The 23998-nt window shown below is 48.6% G+C and overlaps 1 protein-coding gene across 3 annotated transcripts in view; it reads left to right on the forward strand.

Annotated features, from left to right (window-relative positions):
• The window catches only part of DAAM2 (dishevelled associated activator of morphogenesis 2), a 371485-nt gene that overhangs the window by 28026 nt on the left and 319461 nt on the right, over positions 1 to 23998 (forward strand). Inside the window, exon 1 of one of the 3 annotated variants that reach the window (XM_075925085.2) lies at positions 13154 to 13415. The exons of 1 other annotated variant lie outside the window; for it this stretch is intronic. The gene's annotated coding sequence lies outside the window, so the exon portion shown is untranslated. Of the gene's footprint in view, positions 1 to 13153; positions 13416 to 23998 lie in introns of those variants that run through there. One more of the 3 variants, XM_006131756.5, reaches the window with a different exon arrangement.

The following is a 23998-nucleotide window of genomic DNA, read 5'->3' on the forward strand; positions in this document are numbered from 1 at the left end:
CCCAGAACCACTTTGGACAGGGCAAAAGGGCACCAGGACCTTCTGGGGGCGGGGGCTGGAGCTCCTCTGAGACGCATGCTTAAAGGGATCTCTGTGGACAGCTGTTTCTGCTGCTGCATGCTTTGGGACCTCTGGTAGGGACTGAATGCTGTAGCAGTGCCTGTTGTGGTTGCCCACAGCCTCTTTGGACACCACAGCTTGTGCCCTAGTGCCTTTGGGGACTTCTGCCTTCTCCTTGCTCTGCCATGGAGCCAGAGATGGCCCTGTGCCTGCTATGGCCTCACACGGCCATTGTGGAGTGCATGCAGCTTCTGCTCTATGCTGCCTCACTACTCCTGCATGAGCATGATGCCGAGCTCACTCTGGACTCCCTCTCCCTGGATGCGGTGGCTTTGCTGTGGCATCCCTGCCCCACTGTGGAGAGGCATCACTGGAGACTCAACACCAATTCTGACTGGTGGGATCGGCTGGTCCTGGAGCAATGGGACAACCAGCAGTGGCTCCAGAACATTAGGTTGCAGAAGCAGACATTCTTGGAGCTGTGTGCCTGGTTCACCCCTGCACTCCTCAGACACGACACTCAGCTGTGGCCCACCATCCCTGTCAACAAGAGAGTCTCCATTGCCGTGTAGAAGCTGGCCACCCCGGACAGCTACCGCTTGGTGGTACACCAGTTCAGGTGGGCAGGTCCTCGGTGGGTGCCATCTTGATGCTGGTAAATCCCTGGGGGGTGGAGGGTTGCAGGTAAATCCCCGGGAGAAGGGAAGACTCCAGGCTGGGGCGAAGACGGGGTGGGGGAGGGCCCTGCTGGTGTGGGGAGGTCCGGGGTAAGGAGGCCCTTGTGTGTTTGAGGGGAGATGGCATCAAAAGGGGGTTGGGCACACCCTGCCTCATTCTGTGTGTTCCCAGTGTTTCTGTGTGCCCTGCAGTCATCAGAGCCATCAATGACATCCTGCTCAAGAGGGTCATCCGCCTGCAGGATGTGAACGCAACCATAGCTGGCTTCGCTGCCCTGCGGTTCCCCAACTGTGGGGGAGGCGTGGATGGGTCCCACATTCCCATACGGGCACTGGAGCATCGAGTGGCCCACTTCATCAACTGGAAGGGGTACTTCTCAATGGTGCTCCAGGCCTTTATGGACCCCTGAGGCCACTTCACGGACATTTATGGGGGATGGTCGGGGAGGGCACATGATGCCCACATCCTAAGAAATTCCAGCCTGTTTCGCAGGATGGAGGTGGGCACTTTCTTTCCCCAGCAGGAATTTACAGTTGGGGATGTCTGCATGCCACTGTGGGGGAAGCGGCCTATCCCCTCATGCTGTAGCTGATGCGGCCGTACACCAGACACATGGACCTTGGCTGGGAAACATTCAACCTGCACCTGAACCGGGCCCGCAACCAGGTGAAGTGCGCCTTCAGATGGCTGAAGGCGAGACTCTGTTGCCTGCTCACCTGTCTCTTGATGTGGGAGGGCAGAACATCCCGGAGATTGTAGCAGCATGTTGAGTGCTGCACAACATAGTGGAGTGGAAGAGGGAGGCCTTTCTCCCAAGGTGGATGGCAGGTAAAGGTCAGGTGTTCGAGCAACCCTGGACAGCCACCATCTGGCAGGTGTACCATGATGGGGTGCGCATCTGGGAGGCCCTGAAGGAGATGTTCTCCCAAAGCCCACACTAGAGTCACTTCTGTCTCCCATCTACATCTCCCTCCCATCCTCAACACTTCCTTCCTCCCCCTTCCCTCATCTCCCAATAAACACAACTGTTTTTGTGTAAACAACAATAAACTGTATTTATTTACATGGGGACGAAGGGTGGGCAGTGGGAGGGGACTCTGAACTGGGAGGGGGAGGAGGAAGGGTCTCTCAACTAGGAGGGGGAGTTATTGTTCAGAGGGGTGGCTTCTCCCAGCGCATCTGCAGGTGTGGAGGCCTTGGTGCCCTTCAGCCCAGGTTGGGGCAGGCAGCACAGGGAGGTGGGCAGGACAGGGTACAGCGGGGGGAGGGGGCATGGGCACAGCAGGGAGGGCAACAGGGTGGGGTAAGGCCATACCATAGTGCACCACATGGCCAATGTGCGTCGTCAGCCCAGTGATGCTGTGGTACATGTGGTTGCAGCGGTGGAGGAACCGGCCCCATGCCTGCTGCTGCCACTCCTGGTCAGCATGCAGCTTGGTGCTGATCGCCTCCTCCATCCTCTCCATGGCCTGCGTGTGACACTGGAGAAGTTGGTCACGCTGCCTGGCCCACCTGACTGGTGCCTGGGTCATCAGTGCTACTGCCACAGGGCTGGAGGGTCCCTCACTCCCGGGTGGTCCCACTGCAGAAAGCACAGAAAATGGCGAGATGGTCAGTCAGCCCTGCAAACAGTGTCCCTGAGCCCCGTGCCCTCCTCCTTGAGCCTTGTGTGACACCACACAACTGTGGCTTGGGCCCAATTGGTCCCCTGTGTGTGTGTTCACGTAAGGACTAGCTCAAAATCCTGGGAGTGAAGTGATCCTCCATGGATTGTAACACTGGAACACATAACTGTGAATGAAGACTTTGTCTGTGTCCTAGCCACTTGACTGCAGTGTGTGTCTGCGCAGCACTGTGCACACTCCCTCTCCAAGATCGAGCACATGACTTCTACTCTTCTCACTGTCTGTGAGCATACACTGTTGATGCTGTAGTCATGTTTGCGTGCACATCCCCACATTGCATGGGAGCAAGTGTGGCAGACGAGGTTCTTGGATTACTGTCATTGATTTCCTTGGAGACAGAGCCAGGGCTACTGGGGAGTGTTCTGTCCCTGCAGCAAGACTCATTGGGCCAGAGGCTCGGGCTGCCTGCTTCTACGCACCTCCTCCCCCAGCCCTCGGACAAGTAGCCCAGGGAAGTGTGTGGCCACAGTGGGGAGATTCCTGTGGGGTCAGCAGAGGGGTCGGGAGCAGCTGAGGGGCTCCATGGGGGCTGCGCTCACAGGGGTGGCTCGCTGCGCTTTTCCCAGGAGCAGCTGCTGTGTCGCACAGGCAGGCATTGCTGCGTGCTGTCTGTGTATGGCACCCTTCGGGATGAGTGGGGTCTGGCCTGCACCCTTGGGGCTTGTCTGCTTCCAGACGGCATCCTCCTTCCCCTGGGCAAGGACGTGTGAGAGCAGCAGGGTTCCAGGTATGCCCTGGAGCTGCCTACCACAGCCACATGCCACACAGTCAGGCTGCACGAGGTTGTACGTGCTGCATACTGCTGCATGGCATGCATATCGAACTGCCTGAGTGATGCTCCCCCCTTCCCACCCTGGGCACCCAGCTCCCCCGCCCTTGCGAGTGAGAATCACAACATTCACTGGAGGATCCGTCACTGGCCTCGGACAAGGTCCAGGAGACGTCTTGGCTGCTGGGCACTGGCTTGATGTGGAGGGCGATGGTGCTGGTGTGGTCCTCTCCCTCATCCTCCAATGTGGTGGTCAGGTCACCCTCCTCCTTCAGGTCAGGCGGCCTGACCACCGGGGTGCGCAGTCCGGTGTCGACTGCCGGCGAGGGCCCTTGGACTGCCATCACCCCAAAGATGGCATGGAGGCGGTCATAGTGGGGGCAGGTGTCGGCTCCTGTCCCCCTCATCTTCAGTGGCCCTGACATAGCCCAGGCGCAACTCCTTGACCTTGGCCCAGACCTGTTCAAGGCTCCGGGTTGGGTGACCCTGCTCCCCCAGTGCCTGTGCCATGCAGCCGAAGATGTCCGCGTTGCGTCGCTGGGACCAGGAGTCATGGAAGGCTTCCTCCTGCGCCCAAAGGTCCAGGAGGGCCTCGACCTCAGCCCTGGACCAGCAAGGGGCTCACCGCTTGCTGCCCCTCCGGGTCTGCTGGGAGCCCTGGGGTGGCTGCTCGGGTGAGGGTGCAGGCTCACAGGGTGGCTCTGGAGTGGAGATCTGGGAGCTCCTAGGTGCAGCAGGGCAGAGCCATGTGGTGGAGAGCTGCCAGCTATGCTGCTGCTGCCATGCAGCATCTTCAGGGTGCCTGGGCCTTTAAGGGGGAGTCTGGCAAGCAGGAAGTAGCGAGCTGTGAGTGCGGGTACGAAGCATCCAAGCGGCCACCTGCGTTTTTTCCTCGGAGGTCAGTTCTTGTGCAAAAACTCCCTGCTGCCCGTCCACACTGGCTTCTTGCGCAAGAGTGTTTGCGTAAGAAGCCTTCTTCTCTGTATGGAGTGTCAGAGCTCTTGCGCAAGAAACCCTCTGTTCCGATGCCATACTGTAAATTTACTTGCGCAAGAATGTGCATGTAGTGTAGATGCTCCGCAAGTTTTTGCACAAGAATGGCTATTCTTGCTCAAGAAGCCTGCAGTGTAGATGTAGCCCTTGGTTTCCTCTGCTTCAATTCTTTGAGCAAGGTTACATTGCAGCAAGGGCTGGATAAAGAAAATGCAATAAGTGGGACCAAATTCAGAATTGATGTAAAAGGATACAGTTCTACCGAAATCAGTAGGCATTATATCTTACTAATTCTGAATTTATTCCATGCACTTTTATACTTTCTATCAGAGTTTCGGTGTCTCCAGGAAGGTTCATAGCACATACTTGTGGCTACCTGTGAGACATTTTTCTGCTGCTGTATCACCCTTCCTTCAGGAGTCTATGAATACATGTATGCTCATTCCTGTCCCCCAGGAGACTCAAGTCTTGCAGCTGTGCAGTCCTAGTACAAAGTGGTAATAAGAATTTAATGATATCATTAGCCTCCTTGGACAGTATACCACAACCTGCTGTGAAGACTCTTTTTTCCCCTGTCTGTTAAGTAATAATCAGGCCTGGCCATAAGCATAAGAGACTTGACTCTGTGAAGTACTGAGCATACTCAAAGGTAATAGAAGTCAATAGGAGTCGAAGGTGCTCAGAACATCAAACTAAGATTTTAACCTTAATGTACACTTTTAGATCTGTCACTTTTGTCTCTCTTCTCCAGTGGTTTGATGGTGCTGGTCCCACGTATTTGCTTTCCAGGGAGTCCAAAATCCAAACTTGTGTTCTGCCAAGTGTTTACCCTACCACAGCCATAATCCTTCATTTACCTAGTAGGCCTGTTTTTCATCCACTTAAAGAGACAAATATCCCACAGTTCAAGGGTTTTAAGGTTGATCCTTCAAACTGTTACTCATGTGAGTTAACTGTTGGACAGAGGGCACCAAAGGAGGTTAAAGATACATGATTAGGGTTCCATATTTGTTGCAGTGGTAGTGAAAGTCATGGATTCTAAGACTTCTTGAGATTTCCATGACTTCCACAGGGGCCAGTGTGGCTGACCCCAGCACAGACCTGGGAACAACCACACCAGCTGCTGCTGGAGAAGCACTGCAGCCAGCCACTAGGTCAGCCCTTCAGCCAGCCTCACCGGTCACTGTTTTGGCAGCCCCGGGCAGCTGGTCCCAAGTAGCAGCCTATATAGCAGGCCCCAGGAACTGTTTGAGCATCAGCTGATATGAGTCACCCTGGGAACTGCCTGAGCAGTGGCTGACATGGCTGGCCCCAGGGATCACCTAAGCACCAGTCCTGGGACCATTGGGAGCCACTACAGCTCAACAGCTCTGGGCAGCAATTGCAGGGAGGCTGGAGCAGCGGTTGGCCCTGGTGCTCCTCCCAGTGGTGACTGGAGCAGTTCCTGGGGTTTTCCCTGGCAGCAGGCCCTATGGGTCCCCCCATCTCCGTCAGCTGGTGCCATGGGCTTCCCCTACTGCTACTGTGTGCTGCTTCCCTAAAAGCCACCTCCACCCCCAATTCAATCAGGGATATTTTTGGTATGTGTCATGGGCAAGTCATAGGCCATGATTTTTTTTCTTGCCTGTGGCCTGTCCATGACTTTTACTAAAAATAGCTTTGATCAAATCATAAATGTATTTATCATACATGAGGTTATGGATCTCACTTCTTCACATATGACTTGTAATAGGAGTGTTCATCTGGGAGCCAGAAGGCCCAGATAACTTATCTCACTTTTTTATTGACTAGTGTTTGTGAACGTTGTGAAGTGCACAGAATTAATATTGATCAAGCTCTCATGACCCTATCATAGGAGGCAGGCAAGCATAATTACCCCATTTTGTAGATGGAGTAACTAAGATTTCACAAGTTCAGTTTTGGAAGATCTGGTAATTAAACATAAATCTCTAATATGACAGTCAAGTCTCAATTAATCGCACTGTGTTTCAGAACGGATATGCCAAATATATGTGAATGGCTATGCTGACTGCAACCACTAGACCACACTTACCTGCACAGCCAGAAATAGAACCCAGGAGCCTTGATATCCAGTGTTAATTTATTGTCTGGAAATGGGTGACAGGGGAGGGATCACGTGAGGATTACCTGTTGTGTTCCCTCCCTCTAGGGCACCTGGCATTGGCCACTGTGGGCAGACAGGATACTGGGCTGGATGGACGTTTGGTCTGACCCAGTCTGGCTGTTCTTATGTACTTATGTTGTCTAGCAAATAGTTCTAAAACTCACTGCCAAAGTGTATGGCACATCACCGTGAAATGGCTGATCCACATAGACCATAACAGCCTCCTATTGCTAGCCATTATTCTTTTTGTGTGCTGAATATGAATGTCCTGAGGTTGCTGACCATTAAGTGTGGGGGGGGGGGGGAGTATGGAATTTTGGCATGTGTGGGGGGGGGTCTGTTTTCTTTTTAAAATCCTATCAAGTTACATACAAAAAAGAACCTTAAGTGGCTAAGCTAAACACTCAAGAGTATGGAAATGCCAGAATTAAAGTTGCCCATGCTGTTTCTCTGGCATATTTCTACAGATACTCTGCATAAGAATGCAAGCTTGAGGCCTGTACACCAGGAGGAGGATGCAAGTGCAGGGCTATGGAGAATCAGGCCTTCGAGGCTGAATATGCAGGAGGATTCTGTGCTTCTGGCTTGCAAAGCAAATAGAAAAGAGCCAGGTGCATCTGAGTTTCCCTTTATGCTGGAGCTGGTGATATACTTCAACTCAGATAGACATAGGTGCACTAGGTCAATAAGAGGGCATTAGAAATACAAGTGTAGCTCAGCAACAGAAGCAGCATAGGTGTGCACACAGGGTGTGCCAGGTGTGCCCAGGCACACCCTAATATTTCAAAAGGCCGCCTTGGGGCACTGGGGAATGGATGCTGCACCGGGTTTGCCACGCATGCATGGCCAACTCTGGCAGGTCTTAGGACCCCAGGGAAACAGGAGGCAGGGAGCAGCATCGTCACCCCACCTCCCCGGCAAGCGAGGTAAGTTTAAACCCCGGGCAGGAAGGTGGGGGGTGTGCCCGGGCAGGGGATTGGGAGCAGTGCAGCTAGCCCAGGCATCAGTTCGGCTCGGCTCGGCTCAGCTCGGCTCGGGAGCAGTGCAGCTGGTGGGGGGGGGGTCGGGTCAGGAGCAGCACGGCTGGCCCGGTGGGTTGGGACCAGTGCGACTGGCCCGGGGAGGGGGGACCCAGGGTTGTGGGCAGCGCGGTTGGCCCGGCCCGGAGGGGGGGGGGGCCGAGGTCGGGGACAGCGCGATTGGGCTGCGGTTGGGGACAGCGGGGCTGAGCTGGGGTCGGGGAGGCCTCGGGTTGGGGGCAGTGTGGCTGGCCCTGGGCTACACGGCTGGCCTGGGGAGGGGGTCCCAGGGTCGGGGGCATCGCAGCTGTCCTGGGGAGGAGGAGGCTGGGGTCACAGACATCACGGCTGGCCTGGGGAGGGGGGACCCGGGGTTGTGGGCAGCGCAGTTGGCCTGGCCCAGCCCGGAGAGGGGGGGCCCGAGGTAGGGGACAGCGCGGCTGGGCTGCAGTTGGGGGCAGCGTGGCTGGGCTGAGGTCGGGGGGGGCCTGGAGTCGGGGGCAGTGCGGCTGGCCTAGGGAGGGGGGCCCAGGGTTGGGGGCAGCACGGCTGGCCCCTGCCCCCCACAGCTGCTTCCCATCTCCTCTTCCTCCCAGTCCCCCTCTTCCTCCCAGCCAACCCCACGTTCCTCAACCCTCAGCTCTGCTTCCTGCACCTCCTTCCTCCCGGCCCCCTCTTCCTCCCAGCCAGCCCTATGGCCTTTGACCCCCCACCAGCTCTGCTTCCCGCCTCCCCTTCTTCCTGGCCAGCCCCCGCTCCCATCCATGATCAAGTGTGTTTGTTTTTTTTGGGGTGGTCTACCTGATAACCCAGCTGCAGTTCCACAACATGCTCAGGGACAGGGCTTCTCCTCCTCCCCAAGACATCAGACTCGACTAGAGGCTCCTAGTGCCCATCGCGCCCCACCTTCCAGTCATTTCCCCTGGCGCCGCCAGGCTTCAGTCTGGCGCCCAGCCGGAAAACCAGGAAATACCAGACAGTGCACGTGTTGGGTATTTTCTAGATTTTTTTTTACCAGACAGAGGGCCCAAAAACCGGACTGTCCGGTAGAAAACTGGACACCTGGTAACCCTACGAGTCGGAGCCAGTGCAGGCACCAAGTGATGGTGAGACTGCCGGAACTTTGGGAACCAGAGACTGCTGGGTAGGGGTTTGTGGCCCAAAAGGAGGCTGAGAAACCTAAGAAAGACAGAGTAGGGGGAGCAGCAGAAGGGTGACAGTCAGGGCGACCCTAGAATTCTGTTACAGACCAGCTGGTGGCTGCTGGAGGAGGAGGGAAAAATAGGTGGAAAGGGTCATAGAGGAAGGGGCTTGTGCTGAGGGGAGGGGGGTAGGTCAGGAGAAGAAAGGAGAAGGCACCAAGGGACAGGGTAGAGGAGAGAGACAAATGCCAGGGGGCCAAGTGGAGACAATGAGGAAAAGGTCAGGAGGGGAAGTGCCAGTGAGAGGGGGGACAGGATGATGCTAGGAGAGGAGAGAGGAAGGGCTTTGGGGGCTAGAGGGGAGAAAGGGAGGTGCTGGGAGAAGGCTTGAAAGAAGGGTTGGGCATGAGGAAGGCGGGGATGGAGAAAGGCATGTGTGAGGGCACAGGGGCATGAGAATAACGGGGGCAGAGGGTGGTGAGGGGGTGGGTATCAGGGAAAAAGAGGGAAAAGGGCAGGAGGAGCAGTGAAGGAAGGGGGAAGCACCAGGAGGGTGCAGGGGTAAGGGAAGGTGCAAGTGCCAGGGGATTCTGGGGATGAAACAGAATGGCAGACACCTGCAGGGGAGGGACCAGCACCAGAGGAGAGAGGCAGGGCAGGTGTGTAGAGAGAGGTGTTAGGAGAGGGGATGAGGAGGGGTAGCTCACATGATCAGAGTGGGACTACTGGAGAAGAGGGCACGGGGAGGGAGAGAAGGGCTGGTGGAGGGGGGCAAGTCTCAGGAAGGCTGAGGGCAGTGAGAAGGGCAGGAGTCAGGACAACAGAGATGTGTGAGGGTTTGGGGGGGGAGAAGCGGGCACCAGGGGGAGATGATGGAGCAAGGGGAGGAGACATGGCAGCAGAGGGAAAAGGTAGAGGTTCATGAGATATTTATTAATAACTTGGCTGCCACAGTGGTACATCCAAACAAGCCACAAACTCAGTACTGGTGCACAACACAAAATGTATTGTGCTCATGGGAGGAAATTCTTAGAGGGAACACTTCTCCCAGCCTCTCCCCCCCCCCCCCAAGTTAATGTCACACACATTGGGATAATGCAATTGCAGGATAGTTGCATGGCGGGGGGGTTGGTGAGGGCCAAACTAATCCCTATTGATAAGAGGATGGTGAGAAAAGTTCTTGGGGGGAGGTGTCATATGACACCTTTTATTTCTGGTCATGTGTTCATATTGCCCCGAAAGTATTACCTCCAGAGGCGTGGCTAATGGGGGTCAAAGAGTATATTTTTAAAAAATTATTTAGGTGCACACCCTAATGAAATGTGCTGCGCACGCCTATGAGAAGCAGTGGGACACGTGAGCTGCTCTCAGTACAGTCCCATCTGAGACCTCTGTACTCAAGATGACTAGCCCCTCCTGCTGCTCCCACCACCAGGGCACACTTCTATTTTTAGTGTGCTAGCTTAATCAGAGCTAGCATGAGGTGGAATTTCCACCTTCCGGCTCCAGTGTATACAGTCGACCTTGGCCAACACCTTGTGCTTCCGAGAATAAATGGAAAGCTTTGTGCAGGCTTTTGAGTCCCTATACTCACTACCATATGCCATAACTCTGCATTTCCTGACTTTTGTGGATTTGAGTGAAACCTGGTAGGTTTCCAAACTGAATTATATACAGAAATAACAGCCACAGCTATGCCAGCTAGAGTAAGAAACCCAGCATCTCAAACCTCATGCTTCAGGGTGTAAACTGATCATCTCAGGGAGGGGGAGAAAGAATTCCTCCCCCTTTTCTCTATAGAATATTCCATCCAACAACTGCCAGGTTCATTGTGTTCTCCATTCTCCTTGTTCTGAATCACCAGGTATTTAACCACTGCTGGAGGCAGCATACTAGACAAGGGAGGCCAATGGTGCTCCTCTATGGCAGCATTGATAATATTTGAAATTAGGCTTTGGGGTTTAATTTCCTTTTTTTTCTTGTGTTGTAGCACCAAAAGGCTGCAGCCAGTCCTGTGAATGCATTTTGAGGCAAATTTTAAAATGCATAACACATGCCCCTGGTGGAATTGCTGTGGACTGTGCTTACATGCTCATTTGCACAGCTATACAAGGAAAATAAAAAAAAATGTTTTTACCGTTATGATGTTATTGAAGAGTGACTATACTTACTCCTGGGGGAACTGTCAGGATGTAAATGCAGATGTAAGCCTTGTTTTGAAAGTTGCTGTATAGGCATAGTAGCCAGTATTTAAACATCAATATCTAGATATATGATAGTTTCTATATTTTAGTTGAAAAACCCTGCTGTACATGATGGCCTGAGAATCTGCAAGATAAACTGCAGAAGGGATGACATCGTTTGTGAATATTCACCAGTGGTGAAATTCGCCATATGCAGAATGCCAGCCTGAGGCCTATACACCAGCCAAGCCTTGCTTAAGGTCTATTTTTGAGAGTATAAGTGAGGGTATGTCTACACTACCACCCTAGTTCGAACTAGGGTGGTAATGTAGGCAACTGGAGTTGCAAATGAAGCCCGGGATTTGAATTTCCCAGGCTTCATTTGCATAAAGCCGGGCGCCGCCATTTTTAAATGTCCACTAGTGCGCACTAGGCTTCCCCGTTACTCCTCGTGATTTATTTTGAAATAAGTGCTGTGTAGACAGTGCCAAGTTTCAAAATAAGTTATTTCAAAATTAACTCAAAATAAGCTACACAATTTGTGTGGCTCAAATTGTGTAGCTTATTTTGAGCTCCCGGTGAAGTGTAGATGAACCCTTATTTTGGAATAATTCAGGGGTTCTCAAACTTGTGATACCGCGACCCCCCTCTCAGTTGCTCATGACCCTCCTCTAAGTTGCTCGCAACCCTTCGGGGGGGTCAGGACTCACAGTTTGAGAAACGCTGGAATAATTGACGTTATTTCAAAATTACACTACAAGCCTTTATTTCAAGGACTTCTTACTCCAACTAATGGTAACCCTCATTTCATGTGGAGTAAGGGAAGTCGAAGGAAGAGTGTTCTTCCTTCAACTTCCTGCTGTGTAGACAGCGCCTAAAGCCAAATGGAACTATTTTGATTTAAGCTACACAATTGATGTAGCTGAAGTTGCATAGCTTAATTTGACTGTAGCCCTACTATGTAGACGTGTCCTCAGTGGGCAAATTTGGGCCTCAGTTTCCTTATCTGTAAGGCTAATGACACTTACTGACCTTACAACATGGATCTCGGGATTCATTAGTTAATGTCTGTAATAATGCTTTAGGGCTCTGGGGCCAAATTCATCCTTAACATATCTCCATTTCCTCAATAGGATTACAGTGGGAGTAAATTTAGCTCTTCAAGTCCAATTGTACATTAATGCTACTACTTATGAGCTGACTACTTATGAGCTTTGCTCTGCAGCTTCGCTCCCGGTGCCCGTGGTCTGCTGGGGACCGTCCCCAGCAGACCACAGGCACCGGGAGCGAAGCCGCAGCAGCGGCGGGTTCCCGCGCTTCTGAGGCTTTGCTCTGGCAAAGCCTCAGAAGCCCGGGAACCCGCCGCTGCTGCGGCTTCAGTCCCGGTGCCCCTGGTCTGCTGGAGATGGTCTCCAGCAGACCAGGGGCACCGGGAGCAGCTTACGAACGGGGCTTTCTCGCCCCAGAGCTCGCAGGCAGCATTCCTCCACCTCGACCTTTGGGGCGAGAAAGCCCCGTTCGTAAGTGCGGATCCGACGTAAGTCGGATCCGCGTAAGTCGGGGACTGCCTGTATAAGATTGTAAGTATATACCCAGCACAGCAGGTAAACTGTGCCACGCTGTGCAATATGTGAGCTGTGCTAAAGAAATACCAGGTCCCTGCTTCAAAAAGTGAGCTATGACTAGAATCATAGAATACTAGGACTGGAAGGGACTTCGAGAGATCATCAAGTCCAGTCCCCTGACCTCACAGCAGGACCAAATACTGCCTGGACCATCCCTGATAGACATTTATCTAACCTACTCTTAAATATCTCCAGAGATGGAGATTCCACAACCTCTCTGGGCAATTTATTCCAGTGTTTGACTACCCTGATAGTTAGGAACTTTTTCTTAATGTCCAATCTAAACCTCCCTTGCTGCAGTTTAAGCCCATTGCTTCTTGTTCTAGATAGAATACAAATACACAGCAAACACAGTGAAGGACTGCCACTTGTGCTAGAATGTTCTAAGGGGTGAGAGGGGGAGAGGGATTCAGCTGGGCATATGTTCATGAGGAGACTTTTCCAAACATAAGGGGCAGACAGTAAAGGGGAAGCTAGGGAAGGACTGATTCATTCATCTCTGACTTAAATCCTGACACAGGCGGGAAACAGCAGAGGGATAGTCCAGTGCCATAGGGTGTGGTATGCTAAAGATGCCCTCTCTGCCAAACGCAACAGGCTCAATATGAATAGCATCTGTGGACTGCACACTGCAATTGAGGCACCCTCCAAAAAACTACTATTGTAAATGGGGCTCTGTGTGGAAGACGTTTGCCTCTTGGACCTGGATGTATTTACAGAAGGCAGAAAGGAACAAGAGTTTTGATTTGTTTTGGCCAGAGCCTGAAACAGTTGCCTTCATTGTCTGCTTCCTACTGTTCCACCCCTCTCCCCCGTCCACATCTGTACCCCTCCCAGACAACCACCCTCCCCTTTGGGAGGTTTTTCATCAAAGTATGAAAGTTAGAAATCCCAAAGAACAGCAATCCAAACTCTACCTAGGGAAACTTTAAACCATTCATGCCATAAATATCTCTTAGAGGCTGAATGACGTCAGAGGCTTTGAAGAGGGAGGCTGGTCTGAAAGTGAAAACAGCAGCAGTTCCAGTCCCAGTACAGTACGGAGCAGAGAGCGAAAGGTGAAGGACAAGTCCTGCTCTGTGTGGATTATAGGACTGCAGAAAGGGGGAAACTGCGTAGGACATGGGGACTACAATGTAAGTGCAGCTTCTGCAGCACTTCTTATTTCTTTATGAAAAAAAAAACCCTTCAGGCAAGCTCTGCTTTCCTTTCTTTTCTAAAACAATCTGGAGACAGTTTGAGAGCTCAGATGATTTGAGTTTGGCAGTTTGTTTCTCTCATGTGTATACATAGGGGCTAACAGTGTGTGTGTGTGTGTGTGTGTGTGTGTGTGTGTGTGTGTGTGTGTGTGTGTGTGTGTGTGTGTGTGTGTGTGTGTGTGTGTGTGTGTGTGTGTGTGTGTGTGTGTGTGTGTGTGTGTGTGTGTGTGTGTGTGAGAGATTTTTAGAAAGCTACCAAATTATTTGGGGATTGAAATGTTCTGGTAGCAGGACAATTAAACCCAAAATAAACCCCAGACAAGATAAAACTTTCTTCAGATTTTTCACATTATATAATTTATTTTTAACTTTTTCATTTCTAACATTTAACAGTGAGAGATTTGTTTATCATTTTCAGAAGCAAAGGTCCTTGAGACTGGCACAGAGTTCTGAAGAAGTGGGTTTTGCCCACAAAAGCTCATGATACCGTCTACATGTTTTGTTAGTCTTTAAGATGCTGCTAGACTATTTGTTGTTTTTTAAGTTTTTCATGTTACAGACTCACTCGGCTATCCCTCTGAAGCTTTTGTCCAATCCTGTTTGTCAGGCTTCTCAGGGGAGCAGATACGTAAATGCTTATTAGCTACCATTTATGAAGACCTGAATACTAAGCACCTCAGTGCTGTATAACCTTGTGCCATTTGCTCTCTGGGGGAATTTGGTTATTATATAGAAGGAAGGAATTGCTAATTCTCAAGTCAAAAAATTAACTGTGCCCTGAGGAAGGTAGCTGCTGTAGAAAGGAGGAGGATGGTGAACATATGTCCCCAGGAATAACACATTAAGGGACTGACAGCATAGCTCAGCATTCTGAATCCCAATGAAAATAATTGTTTTCTATCTTTACAACCCAGAGGATTTTCAAGCAATTTGTGAAGTCTTCTCCATTAAAAAAGGCATATTAACTACAGGGCAAAGGTTTTAGGTACTTATTTCTTATAAAAATTGAATGTACTGTACTCGCTATTGTTAATGTAATTAAATTAGCCACCTCTGTACATACACATTCACTCTGACAATTCTCTATCTGTGTCATGAATAGTTGTTCTGAACAGATCTGGATGCTGCCAATGCCACACTGAGTTGTTCAATGTGATCATTGCTGCTTAGATTTTGTCTCCTTTAACCAGATCACAGCACCTTGAAGTCAATAATCCATTTTAGATTTCCTTGTTCAGACAGGCAAGAGCGTTTGGTATTGTTCAGGGACACTAACCTCATTAGCAAGAGACAGACAGGGAATTTGATCAATGCAGGTGTTGCGAGGGATGGCAATGAGTTACGATGAGCAGCAGAAGTGGTGTGAATTGTACAAGATAGTTGGTGATGTCAGTAATTGGCTTCAACCAAGTAGCAATCTCTCACACACAAAAATGCTGCTGTTTCTGTAATACTATAAGTCTGCAAATATGTTTCTTCTTGGGAGTGGAGACAGAATTGGATGAGGAGAAGCTGAAAAAATATACTTGGCTCTTTTAAGCTGAATCAGGCAGATCCAGGTTTCTTGTATGTAGAGCATCTGCAGAAATCTCCCTCAGTGCTTGAGTGGGTGGTATAATGCCTATACCAGCTAATGAAATGGGGCAATGTTTCAATGGACAGATGTTCAAGGGCTAATCCGACTGAACTATGCCATGCCATGCAACACAAGCTTGCCTGAGCTAAAGGAAATTAAATTGTACTGAAAAGGAACATGATTGTGTGTGTGCTGAGGCTTAAATCTTGCCGTCATTTACCATGGCGTCAATCTGGAGTTAAATCTAGTGACTTCTAAAGCATTAGCTCTGGGTTTATGCTGGCATAGCACAGCAGCATTCAACGTCCTCAATTTATTTTTCATAGGGTTTTATTTCCAGCTACTTGGCAGCTGCTTTTCCAAGAAGCATTTTTTCATAACAGCCTAATTGCACTGGCTGGCTGGCTACATGAAGAAAAACGCTTTAAAAAGGGTTTAACAAGTTGTTAGGAGCTAAAAATGTTTTCCCCTGTAAATGCTGGCAGCATTAACAAGGGTAACAATGACTGGGCAGACAATTTCAGGTGGCTCAGCAGTGACTCAGCCTGGCATTGAAGTATTTTGGTACCATGCTGTGTTGCTGGAGCTGGTGGGGGATGGAGGAGAGAACGTCACATTCAGGAATTAGTGCTGAAGAGCTGATCATGTCTTTTTTCCCCCTATACACCCATGGCTGAGCAGCTGGCTGGGGAGCAACTCTCCCTGGAGAGGTTTGAAAGCTTGAAAAAGGCTTGAGGGATATGAGATCTTCCATAATGATCTAGAGAGGTAGTACAACATACACAGCTGCTTGGGGCAAATGAGGAGGGGAGCCACTGACATTACAGGAGAAAAATATGGTGGCCCAGAATGAGTGGTTGGGCTATATGTAAATATGATCCCTGATATAGATCAGATTGCTTCAACAGAAAGAGCCTGCACTTGATTGCTTCATTAATAGGCACTAACCCTAAAATGGAGGAGAGTTTTGGAAGGCAGTAGAAAGCAAATGCTGTACTAAAAGGACAGTGGGGATTTCTTTGTTGCATTCTGGCTTCACGGTGCTGTGAGACAATTTCTCGATAAAAGCTTCATGCCAAGCATTGTGTGCCCAGTAAGTTTTAAAATAACTTCATTGTATGCTATAAATCCAATCCGCTGATCTTACAAAGCTGAGTAAGCAGCTTAACCATTTGACATCTTGTTTCTCTGTAATTTTTTACTTACTGGTACTATACCTGCAGTTTACCTTAGCTGAGATTTCTGTACCTCTGGGATATGATCCTGCTTTCATTGAAATCGGTTGGAAATCTTTCCAGCATGACTGAGCCTGAAATCAAGGAATACTGACTGTAAACTGTTGAATCTATTCTTTTTCTTCAGGCGGTGAGTGAAATCCCACCAGAGCTGAGCAGTCTCACATAGTCATCCTCCAGATGGAGCATTTCTGTTTCTGATTCATCCCCGACAGCCATTGGAAGATTCCCATGGGCTTTTGTGGAATCTTAGGAGCATAACCAGCCATTCTAGGGCAGCCACATGTCCTAACTGTTGAGAAATGGGAGAATCCCATTTCCTGACACTAAGGGTGAAGGTGTGTGGGAGATCTGGCTCTGAGCTCATTAATTAGTGTAAATTTTCAAACTTAGGTCAGTTCTCTGGAGATCTGACCCACCACAGAGAAAGCATCATGTTCCCAAACCAAACAAAACCTAACTGCTCTATTTATAATCAAATGAAACAATTCATATGTTTGTTGTCATGGGTTTTTTTTTTCAAACTACATATGGATAGTGGTTTCACGTTAGGCTTTTCTCTCCAATCTCCTTCCCTAAAATGTACCTCCTTAGATATTCTGCCATTCTGATAGGTAGATTGTGTAATAACATGTGTCAAACCTTATTCTTTTTTCATCGACATCTGTTTTATACCACTAGCTCTACTGACTTCAACAGAATCACTCCTGGTTTATACTGGAGTAAGTGATACAGGATCAGGGTCATTACATTCAAAGTTCTGTACATTAACTGTGTTTCACAATACCCTTGTAAACTCAGTAGATTAATGTGAGTGGACCAGGATCATAGCTGGTATAAATTGGCATAGTGGTCCTATTGGGGTCCAGGAGATGGATGGGTGTTAGCCCGCCCACATCTAAAGGACCCTCCCCCAGCCTTCAAGGAGCATCCAAAGAGTCCTAGATGCCAGCTAATTCCAGGGAGACAAAGAGAAAACAGGGACAGGTGTGAGGGTCAAGGGGCTAAAACAAGGGAACTGGAAGGAGACACTGAGCAGAGAGCCCTGGACAGCACCCACTGCCCCTTGAAGGCCTTGAGAGAACCAGTAGATGCCGCCCAATGGAACTCTGCCTGGATGCGTGAACAGATAGAGGAGCAGAAATAGACCCTAGAGTCGCAGGCCCCTCCCTCAGCCAACCTCTACTCCCTGGTCTTATAAATGGCCATCTTAGCCATAGCCAGGTGGAGGCTGAGGAGGAGGTGCCGTGACTTTGTGGGGCCACAGATGGGAAATTAGCATAGTGGTAATTGAATTCCAATTCATACCAGCTGAGAATTTGGCCCATTGTCTCCAATTTAAAAAATGGATGAAATGAGGCACAGACTGTCCATGTGTGCTCACATTTACACTAGTGAAAATCTTTAGTAACCCCAGGCACTTTAGTGAATTTACTACACATTTGTATTGGAAAGTTCAAATGGCAGCAGAAGCTGGCCCAGAGAAATGGAGGACCAGATTTTGAAGCGCTCTATTTTTGGGTCCCAGATTAAGACATCTGTGCACACAAACTGTAACACCACAAATAATAAGCCGCTGCTTTTGTACAGGCTGACCCAAGTGACAGTGCCAAACTTACAAAGTGGATTTTATTCTTCTTATACCAGTTTTACACTGGTGTAACTCCATTGAAGTCAATGGCTTTACTCCTGATTTATGGTAATCTAAGTAATAGAAGATTTAGGTCCAGTGAGTCAGTGTTAGGGCTTACAGAAATCTTGAAATCTTTTGGATGTCAGTCCTGTATTCACATATTGATTCTCTTCAAAAGTTATATAATAGGTTTCTCACAACAGTTTTTCTGGTAGAATTTTTAACTCTCACATGGTGTTTGCTTTTTGGTTCACATTAGAGTCCCTCTAATATCCAAAGTATCTGTCACCTTGGTAGTTAATCACTACCTGGCATGTCTGGTGGTCTCTCCTGTGTCGAATTTTAACATAAATGACAGTTCAGAGGACTCTGTCGAATTTTAACATAAATGACAGTTCAGAGGATTCTGTCGAATTTTAACATAAATGACAGTTCAGAGGAATTCGACACTTGCCAACAAGGACTTAACAAGACTTTGAACTTTCTCACCCATTACCAAGACAGTTTCCCCAATTATCACCTGTAATACCATTAACTCACAAACATCCCACTCTCCCTACCTTTAATATCAGCAATTCACAGACACTTACCTTCCTTCCTCCCCCTTCCCACCCCCCCGCATCCCCCTTCTCTTCTGCAATGTGATTTGTCCTTTTCATATTTGTTCATTTTTTTAATTGTATCCTTTGGTATATATGGTTGTGACTACTTTCTTCCACTATTTGATCTGAGGAAGTGGGTCTGGCCCACGAAAGCTCATCATCTAATAAACCATCTTGTTAGTCTTTAAAGTGCTACATTGTCCTGCATTTTGCTTCAACTACCCCAGACTAACACGGCTACATTTCTATCACTCTCCTGTGTCAGTTATTGACCTCTGATCTGATGCATTTTGGAATGTCAGAGGGAAGTGGGGCAGTGCATTTGACCCAGAGAAATCCATCAATTTGTGGGATTTGAAGCTACTCAGAGCCTTACAATGAGAAGTCTAGACGTGAGCCCCCTTGAATGGATTATCATCAAAGGTGTTTCCCTGTAGTCACAGAAAAGGATACAGAGAGACTTGTTTAAGGCAGGAAAAGGGAACCAGGTCTGGGATCAGAGGCCCTTATAGAAATTAGGGAATTGGAGCCGGAGGTTGGGCAAGGAACAATGGCTTTTACTACACTGGAAGGAGAAGAGCAGGAGAAAGAGAGGTAACCTGAAGAGGCTGGGAAAAGCTTTAGATAAACTTTCAAGGACCCATCACATGCTGCCACCAACAGGGAATGAACTCCAGTCCTAAACAGCCAATACTTGCTTACTTTCAGGATTTTCTGGTCTCAAAACAATCATCTCTAAAGTCGACGTTTCTTGTCACAAGCTTTGAAGTCCACATTTGTTTTTGTTCAAGAAGAATTTTTCTCTTAACTGTGTCCCAAGATGACTCATGCTGGTGAAACATGTTCCTGCCCAGTTCAGCTTCCATTTGTATGTCAAACCAAGCTTTGAGCCCCAGAAACTCTTCTCAGTTCCCTGTCCTTGGTAGATTTTTTTAAAAAGTTGACTGTAAACAAAGCAGCATTTTTAATGTGTATTTCTGTTGATTCATGACCATTAACAAACCTAGATCTTTTTTGTTTGTTTGAAGGGTAGAAAAATGCTTTTAGCTGTTTGATGACTTAGTTTATGAGCTATGAAGTCCTGATTGTTTAAAATTTACAGAGACTTGTGGGAAAACACCCAGATTTTTTGAGACAATGTACACTGATGCCATTTAATTTTTAAGACCTGGACTGAAGATGCGTCTCCAGGAAAACTGGGAGAAAAGACCTCACTTTTGGCAAATATAGCCAAACAAGGTTTCAGAGGATAGCTGTATAATCTGCTTTCTTTTCTTTTCAAGCATCTGTGGAAGTGAGTTGTATCTCCTGAGAGCTTATTCCCTAACATCCTAATAAATTGTAGTCTTTAAAGTGCCCCTGAACTCCTTGTTGTTTTCGCAGTAAAACAAGTTGGTTGTTCATCTGCAATATATGGCTATCAATGTCCCAAAAATTAATCATTAAAGTGAACAAACACTAGAAGAAATGTCATTTTCACCTTGTGATGCACAATATTGGTGTCACCATGCTAGAAGTGAAGCACAAATATCAAAAGCAGCAGACTACTTTCATAAACTTGTTAAGATTATAAAAAGTAGCATGATGGGGCCCATCATATCTGTTCTCCTGTATGAAGCAGAGTCACAAAATCTACAACATAAATTGATAATCAGATCAACTCATTCCAAAATAAATATCTGTGAAAGATGTTTAAAATTCAGTGGAAAAGGTTTCTTGCAATACAGGCAGTCCCCGGGTTACGTACAAGATAGGGACTATAGGTTTGTTCTTAAGTTGAATCTGTATGTAAGTCGGAACTGGCGTCCAGATTCAGCCGCTGCTGAAACTGATCAGTTTCAACAGCGGCTGAATCTGGACGCCAGTTCTGACTTACATACAGATTCAACTTAAGAACCCCAGGCATCCCCAAGTCAGCTGCTGCTGAAACTGATCAGCAGCTGATTCCAGGAAGCCCGGAGCAGGGGCTTCCTGTGCTCAGTCACTGGTCAGTTTCAGCAGCGGCTGACTTGGGGACACCTGGGGCAGAGCAGCTGGGGTGCTGCTGGGTTGGTCCAGTAGCGCCGCCGCTCCTCGGCGTTACTGGACCAACCCAGCAGCACCCAAGCTGCTCTGCCCCAGGCGTCCTGATTCAGCCGCTGCTGAAACTGACCAGCAGTGGCTGAATCAGGACGCCTGAGGCAGAGCAGCTGGGGTGCTGCCGTGTTGGTCCCGTAGCGCCCAGAGCGGCGCTACGGGACCAACCGGCAGTGCCCCAGCTGCTGTACCACAGGCGTCCGGAGCAAAGCCGCGGAGCACGGGGGGCAGCGGGACAGCCCAGACGTGCCGTGGCTGTCCTGCTGCCCTCGGGCTCCGCGGCTTTGCTCTGCTTTGCTCCCCCCCTCCCTGGTCTGCAGACCAGAGGGACGGGGAGCAAAGCCACAGAACACTCGGGCAGCGGACAGCCCAGACGCGTCTGGGCTGTCCGCTGCCCGCGTGCTCCGCAGCTTTGCTCTGCTTTGCTCCCCTTCTCCCTGGCCTGCAGACCAGGGAGACGGGGAGCAAAGCAGAGCAAAGCCGCGGAGCTCGCGGGCAGCGGACAGCCCAGACATGTCTGGGCTGTCTGCTGCCCGCGTGCTCCGCTGCTTTGCTTCCTCTCCCTGGTCTGCTGGAGACCAGGGAGACGGGCCCCGTTCGTAACTGCGGATCCGACATAAGTCGGATCCGCTTAACTCGGGGACTGCCTGTATTAGAAATTCTAAGTAGAACAAACCAATCTAAAGCTTCAAATATGGTATGAATCATAGAACACTAGAAATGGAAGGGACCCTGAGAGGGCATCGAGTCCAGTTCCCTGCCCTCATGAAGACAATGGACATATTTAGGGCAATTTCTATAATGAGTAATGATTTGGACACCACTAGAAAGAGGAAAAGAGGAAAACCTCGAGAAACATTATGCAAAATAGGAAAAGAAGCCAAATCTGTCAAAGGCTATGTATAGACTGCAGAGCTTTTCTGGGATACCAGAGGTATCCCAGAAAAGCTCTGCCACATCCAAGGAATGTTTCCGCTTTTTTGGAACAGTTTCCAAAGAAGTGGACGTGTTCTTTTGGCATCCCTGTATTCCTCTCCGTGAGAGGAATAGGGGATATTCCAAAAGAGGAGGTTTTTCTGAAATTTGGCTTCATGTAAGCAGGCCAAATTTTGGGAAAGCTTCTTTTGGGGGGGGAGGGAAGTTATGCAAATTGCAAACTGGAATTTGCATATTTTTCCAACTTTTTCTCGGCAGTGTAGATGTAGCCAAAGTGACACTCAGAAGCCTGAACAGACCAATTTGACTAAAATATATGGCAGAAACTTATGGCTGCCCTAAAAACCAGTGTGTGGATAAAAAAAGAAGATTTAGTTTGGAGAACTATATTTCTCAAGTTACTTTAAATGAGGAGTAACGAGGTGTGTATTGGGTGCCAAAATTATAAACAACTGAAATAGGAGATTATAATGGAAATGTTCTTGCAGTACTGTTCTTAGCCTACCTGCTGGCAGACATACATTATGACACCAAAGTTACACTGCCCCCTCAAGAAAACAAATGCCCCTCCCGCATTTGGCTCCTCTTAACTGGGATTCCATGGTCATTGTTGTCAATGCATGTCACCTTCCATTCTTCTTCCCCTGCTGATTTTTATCTTTCCTCTCTGCTCCGCCTAAGCCTCCTAGATTCTTGTCTACACTAGAAAACTGACTCATTGTTGATAGTGATTGTCAGTAATGGATCTGGCCCAACTGGCTGAAATTGGTTTATTTGCTAGAGTAAACAGGACAAAACAATTGTTGACACCTCTGTAGAGAGAGAGATTGAAGATTTGGTTCCCTAATGAACATTCTCTGAACAGGGCAGTGTGTTAGTGCAAATGGGGTCTTGATTTCTCACTGACTCACTGCTGGTTGTGTTGTCTGGATGCCTAGGATATGAGTCCCCTGCTTTAATCCACCTCAGCAGAATCCTGATCCCCTCCATGCAGGAGACTCCATTTCTGTCTGCACATCAGATTAAAGAAAGCAACATCTTAACCAAATATGAGGAGACTTTAGTCCTTTGCTACTTTCAAAGCCACGTAGACAGCGGGAACCAATTAAACTGTGATGCCAGCAGCTGAATGCATGGTGAGACAGTTGTGGTTCTTGCCTATTTTTTGATCTGTCAGCCTCCTTTGACACTATTATACAGGGAGGAAGTTATAACAACATCAGAGCCCTGCCAATACAGACTGTTCTCCTGCTGTGCCCTACTGAGATATGAACATGCCCTCATTGCTTCTTTCTATATTTTTGCTGCCCTACGGGTCATATGTCCCAGTGAATGAATCCCTGTGGCTCTGGTTCAGAGGCTCTGAACTATGTTGCCGGTGACAGAAGTAGAAAGCTTGACCCTAACCTTTCTTCAGCAGCGGGGATCAGGCAGCTAGCTTGTGTGAGTGTAGCAGTATCTCTAGCACTCAGCATTATTGAGCTATGGGGAGAAGAATAGATGCACTTTCTGAGTAGGTGAAATTTTCCCCAGGGGACACACGAATAGTTTTCCACCTATGCCTGGGCCTATCAAGAATAGATTTATACAGCTACTGAGGGACTCATGTTCAGCTGTGAATGTCCAACTGCCCCACATGATACATTTTATGCTTAAATGGAGGCAAAATTTTATAGGTAACCATTTAATCCCCCCATCTCCTGTATTAATCATGACATTGTTAATACTCACATTCCATGGTCCATCTCCAGAGGCCTGTACTTTGATATTCAGACCAAGTTTCTATATGTCTGAAAAAGAACAAATGAAAACTGGTATTATGAAATATTGCTTCCACATAACATGCCTTCATTGGGATCCATTTTTGCAGGTGCAAATGGCAGCACAATCATTTCTGTTTACATTCCAGGTCACCTAGACTTGGAGTTGAAAGAACAATCAAGGACTTAGACAACACAGTGACATTTGCTGCACCTGCGATTATTTTCTTCCTTCCTCAAAAATAGGAGGCAGACATAAAACTGGGCTGAAATGTAGTCTATAATGACAGTTCAGAATGTTATGGAACAGGGACACTGGAACTCCTTGCCAGAGGATGTGGTAAAGGGTAGGACTTTAACAGGGTTCAAAAAAGAGCTATAGATTCATGGTCTATCAATGGCTATTAGCCAAGATGGTTGGAATGGTGTCCCTAGCCTCTGTTTGTCTGGAAATGAGTGACAGGGGAGGGATCACGTGATGATTCCCTGTTGTGTTTCCTTCCCCTGGGGCATGTGTTATTGACCGCTGTGGGCAGACAGGATACTGGGCTAGATGGACCATTTGTCTGACCCAGTATGGCTGTTCTTATGTTCTCTGTACAATAGAATGTACCAGAAATACTACGCTGGGTTAGTTGCTAAGGACTGCATTTTCAAAAATATCCATTAGTTTTGGGTTCCCAGTTTTATACACCTTACAAC

Source organism: Pelodiscus sinensis, chromosome 3, assembly GCF_052426305.1.
Source record: "Pelodiscus sinensis isolate ZL-2025 chromosome 3, ASM5242630v1, whole genome shotgun sequence".
Taxonomy (NCBI): domain Eukaryota; kingdom Metazoa; phylum Chordata; order Testudines; family Trionychidae; genus Pelodiscus; species Pelodiscus sinensis.